This window comes from Urtica dioica, chromosome 11 (assembly GCF_054948205.1).
Source record: "Urtica dioica subsp. dioica isolate 48M chromosome 11, U.dioica_male_clone48M_v1_H2, whole genome shotgun sequence".
In the NCBI taxonomy this organism is placed as follows: Eukaryota; Viridiplantae; Streptophyta; class Magnoliopsida; order Rosales; family Urticaceae; genus Urtica; species Urtica dioica.
The window spans coordinates 1,195,165-1,209,992 of NC_142766.1; positions in this window are offsets into that span (position 1 = coordinate 1,195,165).

The window sequence follows — 14,828 nt, forward strand, 5'->3', positions numbered from 1 at the left end:
CGGAGGTGGAGACAAGGGCCGGCTCTGAGGCGGCCGTGGAGGCGAGGGCCGGCTCTGAGGCGGCCGTGGAGAGGAGGGCCGGCTCTGAGGCGGCCGTGGAGAGGAGGGCCGGCTCTGAGGCGGCAGTGGAGAGGAGGGCCGGCTCTGAGGCGGCCGTGGAGACGAGGGCCGGCTCTGAGGAGGCCGTGGAGACGAGGGCCGGCTCTGAGCCGGCCGTGGAGACGAGGGCCGGCTCTGAGCCGGCCGTGGAGACGAGGGCCGTCTCTGAGCCGGCCGTGGAGATGAGGGACGGCTCTTAGGCGGCCGTGGAGATGAGGGCCGACTCTGAGGCGGCCGTGGAGACGAGGGCCGGCTCTGAGGCGGCCGTGGAGGCGAGGGCCGGCTCTGAGGCGGCCGTGCACCGGGAAAGTCCCGGGGCGATCACTATCGCGGCTGTCATCGTCCTACCGGGCCGGGATGGACCGGTAACATTAGCCCCCCCGAGTTTATCATCGAGTGTAACTCGCGTGGTAAACTCAAAGTCCTTACTGTCGTTGGCCCATCGAAGTAGCCAGTCGCCAAGAGGTACGTTCTGACGCTTTTAATTATTACTTTTCTTTTTGCTCGGTCAACTTTTTCGTCTCGTTATTCGCGCCCATGGACCCCATTGACTTCCTACCGGGGTGTGGGGTCATCGAATACGACCTGTTTCACTTGCTCGGGAATCAACACGTGGATTTGGAAAATCTTTGGACCCAATTCTCATCTCCCCCAAACATTCCTAACGCACCACACTCATTGCGTACGAGCAGCACCGTTGCGATGGCCGGTGAAGACCTTACTTTGGTTGAAGCGTGGCTGGCCGACGAGGGAGAGGGCACGCGCGCCGGAGACAGCCAGCGCCCGCAGGGGGACGCCGGGGACAGTGCGCGCGCCGGAGGAGGCGCCAGGGCTCGGGGTGGCGCTGGAGACGTCGGGCAGGACCCACCCAGGCCGGGGAACGACGCCCCGCTGCCCACTGGTGGCCTGGGTGGCGTGCGCGTGCCGGAGGCAGCCGTGCCTGGAGCGGTCGGCGCTGGACGAGACGTGCCGGATGAGGACGACGCCGGGGAGGACGCCTCGTCCGGGGGCGGCGTGATCTGGGTCAACCCCAGCCCCGAGGAAGCCCCCACCCGACAGGGCGGGGCCGACTAGACGCCCACCAGGCGTGCCGGCGAGGAAGACTGCCCGGGCGGAGCGAGCGGTCCCGGGGCAGTCGCGCTTGGTGACGTCGGCGCCGAGATGGGTGCGCCGGCCGGTTCCGGCGCCTTCTATGCCGGTCCCGACGCGGGGGAGGTCCTCGCCTGCCTGGGTGAGACCGTCGGGCGGCCTGCAGATCGTGCCCAGGAGGAGGGCCCCCCGGGCCTGGCCGCGCCGGCGATGACGCGCGCCGCTGGAGGATCGCCGGCGTCGGGCGACACCGCCCAGGGAGGGGCCGACGCCGGGCAGGAGGAGGCCCGGCCAGGTGGCACCGGCCAGGGGCGGCCACCTGCCCAGCCCTTGGGCAAACCCTAGGCCCCATTGGGCCGGTCCTGTGTAGGGAGGACCCAGCTGGCCAGGAATCGGGCGGGGCTGGCGCGCGCGAGGAAGGCCCAACTGGCCAGGGGCCGGGTGCGCACGAGGAGGGCCCAGCCGGCTGGGAGCTGGGCCGGGCCGTTGGGCCGGACGCGCTTGGGCAGGGCTCACGGGCCGGAGACCCAGCTGGCCGAGAGCTGGGCCGAGCTGACGGGCCGGATGCGCGCCCCGAAGGCCGGGGGCCGCCTGGGCCGGGCCCGCGTGTGGAGGAGCCACCCAGCCAAGAGATGGGCTGGGTCCATGGGCTGGACGCACACACAGGAGGGAGCGCGACCGACCACGGGCCGGGCCGGCCTGGCGGCGGCGACCCGGCCGACCGGCAGTCGGTCGCGTGCTTGGGCAACCCTGCCGGGGTCGAGGGGAGCTGCCCGGCTCGAGTGGGCGGCCGTGAGGGGATCACCCCCTGCCCGAGCAATGCTCCAGACGCCGAGCGCTCGGGCGACTCGTCGAGCCGTCACGTAACACCTGTGGTGAGGACACTTTCTTCCACCGCGCGGGTGGAAACGCGGGCCTTAGCCTTCCCGATTGGAGAATCGGTCGTACGGGGCGACCTTGACTGCTCGGGTGTCGACATCCCGAGCTTGATTTCGATTGTCAGCTTCATGAGCCTGAGGAAACGTTACAGCATCCCGGAGCATGTGTCGATCCTCAAACCGTTGCCCGACGATCTTCCGACCCGCCCTCGAAAGGGGTACGCCGCGGTTCACGAGGCGAGTCTTCGCGGAGGACTAAGGCTGCCCTTCCAGCCGGTTATCCAAGAGCTGCTGGTTCGATTAGGGGTACATGCTTCGTAGATGTCCCCATCCTTTTATCGACTGGTGGCGGTGTGCCACATGATGCTCTATCGAGCGAGGAAGAGGGCCGTCACCGCTGACGATATTCAGGACCTTATGATGGTACGAGGGGTGCCTGGGAAGCCGGGCTCCTACCTAGCGTCACATCGAAAGCGCCTCGCTATCATCACCAAGGTTAACTCGAAGCACAAATGCCCTTGGGTATGGGTGTCCGAGTCAGCTTTCGGGATCGCGCCTCTCTCCTTCGGCCCCGCGGTCGACTTTCCACCCATGGGTGATATCGAGGGCTCCGAGCTTGACGCGGCGATTAGGGCGGTCCCGGAGTCGAGGCGGCAAGGATCACTCTTCGAATCCCCAAACCTAATGGCGAGGACTGGGTGGTTCGCGTCCGGCGATGACGCTCCTCCGTGTCCGGGTCTCGGTGTGGAGGTTATGGAGGATCCCGAATCAGAGGCGGGGGGTTCGTCTGCCCCTCCCCCCGACGTGGGGGTACTAGCCGTACATATGCTTTCGCGTTATCACGCTTTTCGTCGTATTATGCTTATCGTTTGCGCTCTAACTTATTGTCGTCTCTTTCTCTTTTTCAGATACCATGACCTGACGACATCGACCGCGCACACACGTGCCGAGGGCGGCACCTATCGTCGAGGCTACGACCGCGGCTCATCCCCAAGCTGAGGCTCGCCACCGGGGGTCGCCGTCGCGGGCGAGGAACGAGGCGATCTCCTCCAACAAGCGACCGTTGTTGTCGACCTCCTTCGGATCACCTTCCGGCCATAAGCGTGCCCACACATCAGCGGTGCCGGATAGCATGGAATCGATGCTCCTTGCGCAGGCGGCTGAGCTGAGGGACCAGTGCTCCCGGGGGATCCTTGAAACCTCTCTGCGGGATTTCAAGGGTCTGCTGACGACGAGCGACCTTGAGCACTTCCAAAACGGGATCGGCGATGCCCGCAAGGTATGACTCGTTTGGACGTCTTATGTGTAATCATTATGCTTGTTCCGACCCAGCGTGTACCACCTGTTCCCACAGATGCTCGCACGCCAGGAGCGAAGTGACCGCATTCTCCGGGACCTGCTGTGGCGCATGCAGATCATGGAGAAAGACAAGGAGAGCACGGCGGCGGCCCATGCTGCCGCTCTTGCGGGGGTCCGCACCGCCCGAGAGTTTCAAGCACTCGAGGAGGAGCTCAAGCGAGCTCGCGAGGAGTCGGCGGCCGAGAAATCACTTCGCATGGCAGAGCAGGCATCTCGGGAGAAGGTGGAGCAGGTGGCCGACACCTTCTTAGGGGAGACGAAGAAACTCCAGGCGGTGCTTTCGAGCCGGGACGAGGAGTTGAACATCGTCCACGCTCGACTGTCGGCGAGCGAGATCTCCGGGGTCAAGACCGAGAGGGAGAAGGACACTTTGCGGGCGGAGGTGCAGACCCTCGTCGAGGAGAAGGACGACGCCGTGCGATCCAAGACGAACTTGGAGGACGACTGGGATCTCGCGTTGGAGGTGGCTCAATACGAGACGGCCATACGGGTCCGAGACGCGACCGCAAGGAGAACGCGTCTCGCGGGACCACCTTTTCCTTTTTCAACGCCATGTTCCCTCCTTTGGATGACGAGCTGCTGGAGGATGATTTGCGCCCTCAGGTCCCCGCGGAGGCCGCCCAGTCGATGAACCGCCAGTTTGACGGAGAAACCATTGGTGGGTCCGGCGCCCCTCGCCACGAGGATGATGAGGAGCAGATTGACTTCGGCTCGGAATAGCCAATTTTATTTTGTCTTCCGCGCACTTGTTTAGCGCTCGCTTTATGTTTTCTTTCGGATATTTGTTATGTTTGTCTTTCATTCGACATTTTCTGTACTTTCATATTCTCTTTGTTGAGGTGCTTTATGCGATACCGTTTACCTTCGTATTATGCGTCTTATTTTCTCGACTTACTATGCTTAGCGTAATCGATTCGCGCAATTGCGTCTTATTTTCTCAACTTACTATGCTTAGCGTAATCGATTCGCGCAATTCGTTTAATGCGTGTCTTACGAACCCGGCTTACTATATCTAGCGTGACCGGTTTGCACGGCTTACTGCCACACCTGGCGGCAAAGTTTCCCACGGACGTGGCTAGACCAGTTTCGTCCGGCGGGTGCGACTTCCTGCCACCCATTCACGACTCGCTGCCTATCGGCATGTGCGAGCTGGGCGGCCGTCGCGCCCATCTCCCGGCGAGTACGCTACCTATCGGTGTGCGTATTATGCATCGGGATGGGCTGGTTGTAGACGCAGTTCCCATTGAGCGTGGTACCTGTTGGTACCCGTGTCATGTTTTGGGTTTTGACTGCCGAGATTGACGGTCCGGTGCGCGGACGCAATCCATCGACGCCCCGCTGCCTATCGGCGTGCGAGGCGTGGAATCGTGCGAGAGCGTCGCGCGAGGGTCGGAGGTCCGATGCGCGGATCCGATTCGTTGATGTTTCGCTACCTCTCGGCACGTGACACGTGGAGTCGCGCAAGCGCGTCGCGTGAGAAATATGCATGTTATCCTTATTGTTGTCGGTCGTTTTCAGCAAACCGGAAATCTAAAAACAATTCGAGGCCGGCCGGGCATCGCCGGCCGGATCACCCAACGGGCCCTGGCCGCCTCGGCCCATGCGTGCCCCGCGCCCTGACGGCCATGCGCGCCCCGTGCCCTGCCGGCCATGAGCGCCTGCGCCCTGCCGGCCATGCGCGCCCGCGCCATGCCGGCCATGCGCGCCCGCGCCCTGCCGGCCATGCGCGCCCCGCACCTTATCGGGCACGTGCGCCCCGCGCTCTGCCGGCCATGCGCGCCCCGCGCCCTGCCGGCCATGCGCGGCCGCGCCCTGCCGGCCATGCGCGGCCGCGCCCTGCCGGTCACGCGCGCCCCACGCCCTGCCAGCCATGCGTGCCCCGCTCCTTCCCGGGCCTTGCCCGTCTGTGGGCTTCGAAGAAGGTCGGCCCATGGCCTTCCCCACATCTATAAATACCCCCCTCACTTGAGGGGGAAAGGACACAACTTTCTCTAAAGAGAATTTCCTAGAAGACATTTTCTCTACATTCTCTCCTCCGGCCTGCGCGTGCCCGACGCCGCCGGCCCGTGCGCGCCCTGCGCCGCCGGCCCGTGCGCGCCCTGCGCCGCCGGTCGTGCGCGTCTCATGCCCCTGGCTGTGCGCCTAGGGCCACGCGCGCCCTGCGCATTACGCAGTCGGCTGCGCGCGCCCTCACGACTCCGGCCCGCGTGCGCTTCTCGTGCCCCGGCCCTCCGGCCAGCGTCCGCTCCTCGCGCCCCGGCCCTCCGGCCCACGTGCGTTTCCCGCGCCCCGGCCCTCCGGCCCGCGTGCGCTCCCCGCGCCTTGGCCCTCCGGCCAGCGCGCGCTCCTCGCGCCCCGGCCCTCTGGCCATCGCGTGCCCGCGCTCCCGTCCGCCCGGCCCGCGCGAGTGCCCACGCGCGTCTGCGCTCACGGCCGCCCGGCCCACCTGCTGCCCCGGCCGAGCGCCCTGCTGCCTCGGCCGGCCGCTCCTGCTTCTCCATGCACCCCGCGCCCGGCCAGGCGTCACGACACGCGCGCCATGTGCCCGTCCGGGCGTCATGCCTCGCGCGCCCCGCTCCCGGCCACCCAGTGGGCCTTGAGGGGCCGGCCAAAGGCCTCCTGCAAATACTATAAATACCCCTCCCCCCCTTGGGGAAGGAAAAATCATCCTTGTTCATTCCAACACATCTCTACTTCTCTCTCTCTCGATAATTCTCTCATCTCCCGTGCTCTTGTGACATTCCAAGAGCGCGCGCTCCTCCTCCCTCGGCTCAGAAATACAAGGACCCCCTCCACGAGAGGGAGCGCGCTCCTTTTCTGCGACCCGAGCTTCTGCAGCCCACGCTGCTCTCCAGTTTCTTGGCCATTGCGCTAGAACTCCGAGCTACGAGGCAAGCGACCCCTCTAAAGTCTTCACTAGAAGCTACGAGCCGGGTCCTACTCTAGAGCCTTGGATTCTCAAGCCTCCGAGCCCAAGATAAAACTCAATACACAAATTGAACTACGTTCTGACCTGATCCCGACTAAAGGGTACGTAGGCAGCCAACCTTTGGCACGGTCACATCCCCCAAAACACACCTCAGGGTCTGGAGGGTGCAGCTCGGTCTACGAGCTCCCACCTTTTGCCCGGGCGCGGTCACTTGGTCTGGCCTTGGATCGAACCGCCCGAGGTATCTAATTGTTGTTCTTTTTCGTGCGACAATATTTTGGCGCTAGAAGGAGGGGACTTCCCGACTTACACAGCCCGAAATCCCTTCTCCAGCTCGACCCCTTTCTTCTTGACTCGAGAAAGACATGAGTGGTCAACCACCCGTTCGTTCTGAGGGCGTGAACAACCCCGAAAACGCAACCGCGGTGAAGAAATACTTCTTGCGCTCCCGAGCACAAGGCGACAAGGAGTCTCTCAACGACGGGAGTCACACTCCCTCGCCACCTCCACTTCAGGACAGCCTGGACGACCGCATCCTTGAGATGGAGGAGAAAATCCGTCAACTAAAAATAGCTAACGCAAGGTACCACCGCCAACTGGCAGGCAAGGCGCATGCGCAAGGCACCTCCCACGGGGAGTCTGAGGACCTCATGGACGATGGACATGACTATGACCCCGACTATGAAGGCTTGGAAATTTCGGCGGACGTCGAAACTTCTCTCACCAAAGACGGGGAACTCCCTGTTGAGATCGAAGCCGGTCCGTCAAAAACAAAGGCAATACCGATCTCCTCTCAAGAAGAGACCTCACGACGTTCAGCCCATGACCGACTCGGTCAATGAGGCAATGTCAAGGAAGGTCCAACGACTTGGCGAGTGAGGCGTGTGGCTCGAAGCTCGCGCCCCCATACCGCCGGGCCAGACCTTAGAGATCGCCTTACCGCCCAACGAAACGACCGTGGCGAAGACCTACGGGAGAGGCTAAGTGCTCACAAGGGTCACAACCCTGCGGCCCCGATCAATGGGGAACCTCGCACGGCTCAAGGGTCGAATGAAAGGTGACATGTGACTCCTCCTGAACAAGGGGTGACTAATCCCACGTATCACATCCAACATTACGAAACTTGGATGACGATGCAAGGCGTTTCACCTGGGGCTCTATGCCAAGCTTTTAGTCTTACCCTCACCGGACCCGGTTTTGAGTGGTTTAAGAATTTAAGACCGGGGAGCGTCCAATCATTCAAAGACTTGAAGGACATGTTCCTTGCACGATTTGCTACATCTATGGTCCAAAAGAAGACCAAGATGTACTTATGGTCAATCAGGCAAGAGAGTAACGAGTCCTTGAGACAGTATCTCACCCGATTCACCGCAGAATCAAATAAGGTTGACCGCTTTGACGACAGTGACTCAATTACATCCATCATCGAGGGCTTGCGCACCGGAGACTTCTTAAAGTCCGTCGTCGGCAGAGTCCCTTCTACGATAGCCGAGTTAATGAACCGAGCCAAAACCTTCATGGGGGTAGAGGATTACCTTGACGGCCGCAGGAGCAGTAACCAAAGCTCCCGCCGTCGGGATGAGTCCGGCAACGAGCCTGGCAATCCCCGTAAGAGGATAAACAAGGGAGGTAAAGCTTCTGATAGCCGGCCCCCTACGTCTCAAAAGCCGCGTCTCGCGAGCAATTTTAGAGACTACTCGAGTTACACTCCCCTGAACGCCACGGTAGAGCAAATCTACGCTGTGGCGCGTGACAAATTCGTTGCTCCGGCTCCAATAAGGGACAGCCTCGCATCTCGCGACCGGTCCCGTTATTGTGAGTTCCACCGGGATTACGGTCACACGACCGCTCAATGCTTCCATCTTAGGAAACAAATTGAGACGTTAATCCAGAAGGGAGAGCTCAAAGAGTTTGTCCTTTGTTGTCGGTCGTTTTTGGAAAACCCGAGACGCCAAGAAGACACGCCGTTCAAAGGGCCGATAGTCAGTCCGGAGGTCCTGAAAAGCAGCAAGCCTTCTGTCACGAGTTGACTGGCGAGTCCTCGTACCAAACTCTCACGTTCCTAGAGTCGAGCCTCGAGTCGTTCTCCTCGAGTCGATCCTCGAGTCGAGCCTCGAATCGTTCTCCTCGAGTCGTTCTCCTCGAGTCGAGCCTCGAGTCGCTCCTCGAGTCGAGCCTCGAGTCGCTCCTCGAGTCGCTCCTCGAGTCGAGCCTCGAGTCGTTCTCCTCGAGTCAAGCCTCGAGTCGTTCTCCTCGAGTCGAGCCTCGGGTCGTTCTCCTCGAGTCGAGCCTCGAATCGCTCCTCGAATCGAGTCACTCTCGTCAAGTAGAAACCTTCATATTTCACGTGGCAAGCGTGGTATCCGAAGACCCCTAAAGGCCCACAAAAATCCGACAAAACAGGCCGTGCGCCGCGCCGGCCAGCCGCTCACAGCAAGCCGCGCCGACCACCGCTCACAGCAAGCAGTGCGCCGGCCGCGCGCCGCGCAGCCCTCAGGCAGGCCGCGCGCCGCGCCAAGACGTGCCCGCGCCGCGCGCTCCACGTGCCCACTCTCATTGAGGGGAAAGCCATCCCATTCATTCTCAAGGAACTTGAGACTTCTCTCTGTTTCTCTAGATGCCATCCTTGGCCTGAAGCGAATTCTTCTCGATTTCTCGTTCTTAGAGGTTCTAAAGCACTCACGGGGACTGTTGGAATCGATCTAGGGTTTGAGAAAAAGTTTAACGCTTCGTTAAGCGGCGGAATTTTAAAAATTTTCTTTTTAAGTAAAACTAGTTTTTACTAACCTAGACAAGAGCATGTGCATGTAAATAAAAACTAATATGAGCTATTAAAGTTACTAACCTTTCTTGAAGCTTGAACCTTGTAGAAGCTTTTGGAAAGTTGCAACGCTCGTCTCCCCTCGCAGCACGTCTCTCTTTCTTTCCTCGGCAACTCGAGCAACCACGAAAGTTTCTATCACTAAATCACTCGAAAAGAAGGAATCAGTGAGTGGGCACTTTTAAACACTACGACTTAAGAACGAGTCTCAAAGTCGCTGAGCTAAAGACTAGGTCGAGTGAGGACCTAGGTGCCAAGACAAGAGAAAACCGAAAATAAACTAGAGAGAGAGAGAAGAGGACTTCGGCCAAGTTCTAGAGAGAGAGTCTCTCAAATCTCTTAAACTTGGATGAATGAATTGTGAGGAAATGAGGCTCCTATTTATAGGAGAGGTCTCACCTTCAATAAGGCAGTTTCCTCTTCTATAGAATATCACATATTCATGAGCAAAATAACCCTTATTTCCCATTCCTCTTAGGCGCCCAAGGCAGCCTTCTAGAAGGCTAGGATTTGTTTCCTTTTTTGTTCCTTGGCTTGCCTATTGCTCTCTTGGCCGAAATTCCCATGCTTGTGTGGGAAATTTGTTTCCTCTTTTTCTTTTGGCAAGTATCTAAATACATTTATGCACAAAATAAACTCTCTATCTTGGGTATTATGGGCGCCCAACATGTTCTAGAAAAGGCTTCTAGAATTTTCTTCACTTGTTCATGACAACATAAGAAAAGGCCCATTTAGAATTTTCAAATAAAATTCTCATGAAATGAAATTAATTCACAAGGCCCAATGATCAAGTCATGGCCGAGTGAAACATGTCATAAAATGACCTTGTCAAAAATTTATTGACATTCATTTCATCGTTTGTCTCAAAAGACAAAAATACCCTTTTAACTATTTTCGTTCTTGTTTTGGCTTAGCTTCCAGTTTAACTATTCCTATCGATGTGATTCGTGACAGTGACCTCATGGACCCAAATGAACAAAGCTTTAGCTAAACACTTGGACTCAAAAGTTCACAAACCTTTTCCAAGTTTAGCTTAATGCCAACTGACTCCACTAAAGAGCTGACACTGAAAATCTCTCGGTTCAAATGAATTTATTTTCTACTCAAGAATTCGACCTAATTATGATGAGCGGATCCACTGAATATTATCTATGTTTACCCTTCATGAATGTCATCAGCTAGTCGGGATTTACTAAATTACCATTTTACCCTTCTAGCTGTTATTTCCTCAACTCCTTTGTCGCTTGTGAATAAGTTAGAAACAATGTATTGACGAGGAGCTAACAAGTCACATTGTTTCATCCAAAAGAGTCAAGACTCAATTTGGACACTGGCCAGTTCATTTATTCACACTCCAAGGAACAAAGCATGAGGTGACATACATTGCATTTCAGCAATCTTGTACATGAATTCCATATCTATGAGAACTTCACAAAGTTACTCATGACAGACTCACAACTTAGTACTTCACCAATAGGCCTTGTTCGGAATCACATAGTGAGTCCGAACTTTGACTTTCTCAAATGAGAATACTAAGGTGTGAAATGGCATGTCTCATTTCAGGATTAAGGTAAAGCATGATGCAATTCATACATAGTGACTTCGAGACATAAGAGGTTAAATGGTTTGTTCTTATCTTGTCTCTAGAAGTGCACTGGTCAATTCAGTACCTTCGGAAGATACCTAGAAGAACTATAGAGTCCCAAACTCTCAATGCCTCATAACCAGACATCATAGATTCTTCTAACAATCATACTGAGGTCAATAGTCCTTTTACCCTAAGATTGCGAATATATCGTTTTAAGCAAACTACGAAGAGTTTGTTCATGCAAATCTACATTTGTCTCTTCGTAAGTTGTTTAGTTTGTTTATGGACTAAAAGACTATGGTTTTATCATAAAGCTTCAGACAAGGAAGATTGAATGAACGTTTCAACTTTATTAAAGAATGAATAGGCAATTACAAGCAAGAGTCTTCATGAGACTTTATTACATCAAATGTTCAAAATAAAGACTACAACTCTTCTTGTGGGCACCATTGACAACAAACTCCCACTTGACTCAAAGAAGATGTGAGTAGTCCTACATGCCTAATCCCTCACGATGTTGGTCGAAGACCTTGTTCGCTAGGGCCTTGGTGAATGGATCTGCGAGGTTGTCCACCGTTGAGATCTTCTTCACTTCCACGTCTCCGCGCTGCACGATCTCTCGAATCAAATGGTATTTCCTCTCAATATGCTTAGAGCGCTTATGGCTTCTAGGTTCCTTTGAGTTAGCGACAGCCCCACTATTATCACAATAAAGGGTCATGGGCTCGTCGACGTTTGGAACAACTTCCAAATACTTAAGGAATTTCTTAAGCCATACAGCCTCTTTGGATGCTTCACAAGCAGCCACATATTCTGCCTCCATTGTGGAGTCAGCAATGCAAGATTGCTTAATACTCCTCCACACGACAGCTCCACCATTAAGGATGAACACAGATCCCGAAGTGGATTTCCTGGAATCCTTATCCGCTTGAAAATCGGAGTCGGTATATCCCGTCATAGTCAGGTCAGTACCTGAGTATGTAAGCATCAAGTTCCTAGTTCTTCGAAGATACTTAAGAACATGCTTAACAGCAATCCAGTGCTCGGGTCCAGGGTTGGATTGGAAACGACTAACTACGCCAACGGCGAAACATATATCAGGTCGGGTGCAAAGCATAGCATACATGAGGCTTCCTACGGCAGAGGCGTAAGGAATTTTCCTCATGTCTTCAATCTCTTGTGCAGTCTTGGGAGACTGGTCCTTAGAGAGTGAAACTCCATGCCTAAAGGGTGTTTGACCCCTCTTGCAGTCTTGCATCGAGAAGCGATCCATCACCTTATCAATATAAGATGCTTGAGAGAGCGACAGGGTCCGGTTTTTCCTATCTCGAAAGATTTGGATTCCCAGAATGTACGCGGCTTCTCCTAGATCCTTCATATCGAATTGCTTTGCTAGCCAGACCTTAACCTCAGATAACTTACCCACGTCATTACCAATGAGTAGTATATCATCGACATATAGTACCAAAAACACAACTTTGCCTTCGTGTATTAACTTGTAAACACAAGGCTCATCTATTGACTGTTCAAAGCCGAAGCTCTTTACAGTTTCATCGAATCTAATATTCCATGACCTAGATGCTTGCTTTAGTCCATAAATGGATTTAAGCAACTCACAAACCTTGGTCTCTTGACCTTTATCCACGAAACCGTCTGGTTGAGCCATGTAAATGCGCTCGTCAAGATTGCCATTCAGAAAGGCTGTCTTGACATCCATTTGCCAGATCTCATAGTCGAGAGCTGCAGCTATGGATAGGAGTATGCGGATGGATTTAAGCATCGCGACTGGCGAGAAGGTTTCTTCATAGTCAATCCCTTCTTGTTGGGTATAACCCTTCGCCACAAGTCGTGCTTTGAACGTCTCGACGTTCCCATCAGGACCCCTTTTCTTCTTGTATATCCACTTACACCCTACGGGTTTAATCCCTTCAGGAAGGTCTACAAGTTTCCAGACTTTGTTGACATACATCGAGTGCATCTCAACTTTCATGGCGTCAAGCCAAAGGTTTGATTCAGAACAAGCCATTGCTTGGCTATAGGAAACAGGATCATCCATGTCGGAGACGGCTACAAGAGAGTCTGCATAAGACATGTACCTGTCAGGCTTTTGAGTAGCCCTCCCACTACGTCGAAGTACTACTCGACGAGATTCTGATGAGTTAGGTTGTGTTTCAGTTGGGGTAAGAACAGTTCTTACAGACGAGGTAGAAGCTTCCTCACCCAACTTTTCTTCAAGCACAATTTTGCTTCTAGGTTTCGCATCCTTCATAAAGTCCTCCTCAAGGAAACGAGCATTCGTGCTAACGAAAGTCTTATCGTCCTCGGGACTATAGAAAGTAAAACCTTTGGTTTCCTTCGGATATCCTACAAACAGGCACAATTCTGACCTACTAGCCAACTTGCTAGTCTTTTGCCTTAGCACATGTGCAGGGCAACCCCAAATTCGGATGTGGCCCAAACTTACTTTACGGCCAGTCCATCTTTCATAAGGAGTACCAGGAACCGTTTTAGACGGAACTTGGCTCAGAATGTAAGCGGCTGTTTCGAGGGCATATCCCCAAAAGGAAGTAGGGAGTGATGAGTAACTCATCATTGATCTAACCATCTCCATTAGAGTTCGGTTCCTTCTCTCTGACACTCCGTTTTGTTGAGGTGTGCCAGGTGCGGTAAGCTGAGAAGCGATACCTTCTTTTTTAAGAAAGTCATCGAACTCTCCAGACATATACTCACCACCTCGATCAGATCGAAGGATTTTGATCACTTTGCCAGTTTGCTTTTCCACTAAAGCCCTAAAGACCTTAAATACGTTAAAGGTCTCGGATTTGTGTTTGAGCAAATAGACAAACCCATATCTTGAGTAATCATCAGTGAAGGTAACGATGTATTCGTATCCTCCACGTGCCTGTTGGTTGAGCGGACCACATACATAAAATTGTATTAGTTCCAGCAACTCAGTGGCTCTTCGACCTTTATCAGAGAAAGGTCGCTTAGTCATTTTTCCTTCTAAGCAGGATTCGCAAGTAGGTAGTGAACCTATTGCAGAGGCTTGGAGTGGACCATCCCTCACAAGTCTCTTAATCCTTTCTAGACTGATATGACCAAGTCTTAAGTGCCATAGGTGTGTTGATTTTGTTAGATCGGAGGATTCAGAAAGTTTGATCCTCTTTGGCTCCCTAATTAGATCATTATCTATTTCGGTGTCTAAAGGAGAAGGTTGAGTGGGATAGATGTAGAAAAGAGCATTCTTCATACATGCATCAGTGACAAAAGAATTATCAGGAAACGAAATACGAATTCCATTCTTAATGAACTTTAAACAATAATCTTGCTCACGAAGACGAGCAACGGATATTAAGTTCTTCCCAAAGGTAGGAACAAAATAAACATTATTCAAGTTTAAAGTGCGGTCTTCAAAAGACAGCGTCACGGATCCTGTTGTCGGTCCGTCTCGGATCGACAGGGACTAAAGCATCACCTCGACCCATGCGACCGGTGCAAGGCCTCGAGCGGCGAAACCTTGCATCGGCCTTTGGCCGGCCCAAACCAGTGGTCGGGCCAAGGGTCAGCCGGCCGGCGGCCGGCCGTATGCTCAGCCGGCCAGCGGCCGGCCATATGCTTGGCTGGCCTGTCGCCGGCCCAGAGGTCAGCTGGCCAATGGCCGGCCATATGCTCAGCCGGCCCTCCTCCATGGCCGGCCGGCCCTCCATGGCCGGCACTCCAAGGCCGGCCCTCCTCCATGGCCGGCACTCCAAGGCCGGCCTTCCTCCATGGCCGGCCGGCTCTCCATGGCCGGCCCTCCAAGGCCGGCCCTCCATGGCCGGCCTTCCTCCATGGCCGGCCGGCTCTCCATGGCCGGCCCTCCAAGGCCGGCCCTCCATGGCCGGCCTCCCTCCATGGCCGGCACTCCAAGGCCGGCCTTCCTCCATGGCCGGCCGGCTCTCCATGGCCGGCCCTCCAAGGCCGGCCCTCCATGGCCGGCCTCCCTCCAAGGCCGGCCCTCCATGGCCGGCCTCCCTCCATGGCCGGCGCTCCAAGGCCGGCCTTCCTCCATGGCCGGCCTCCCTC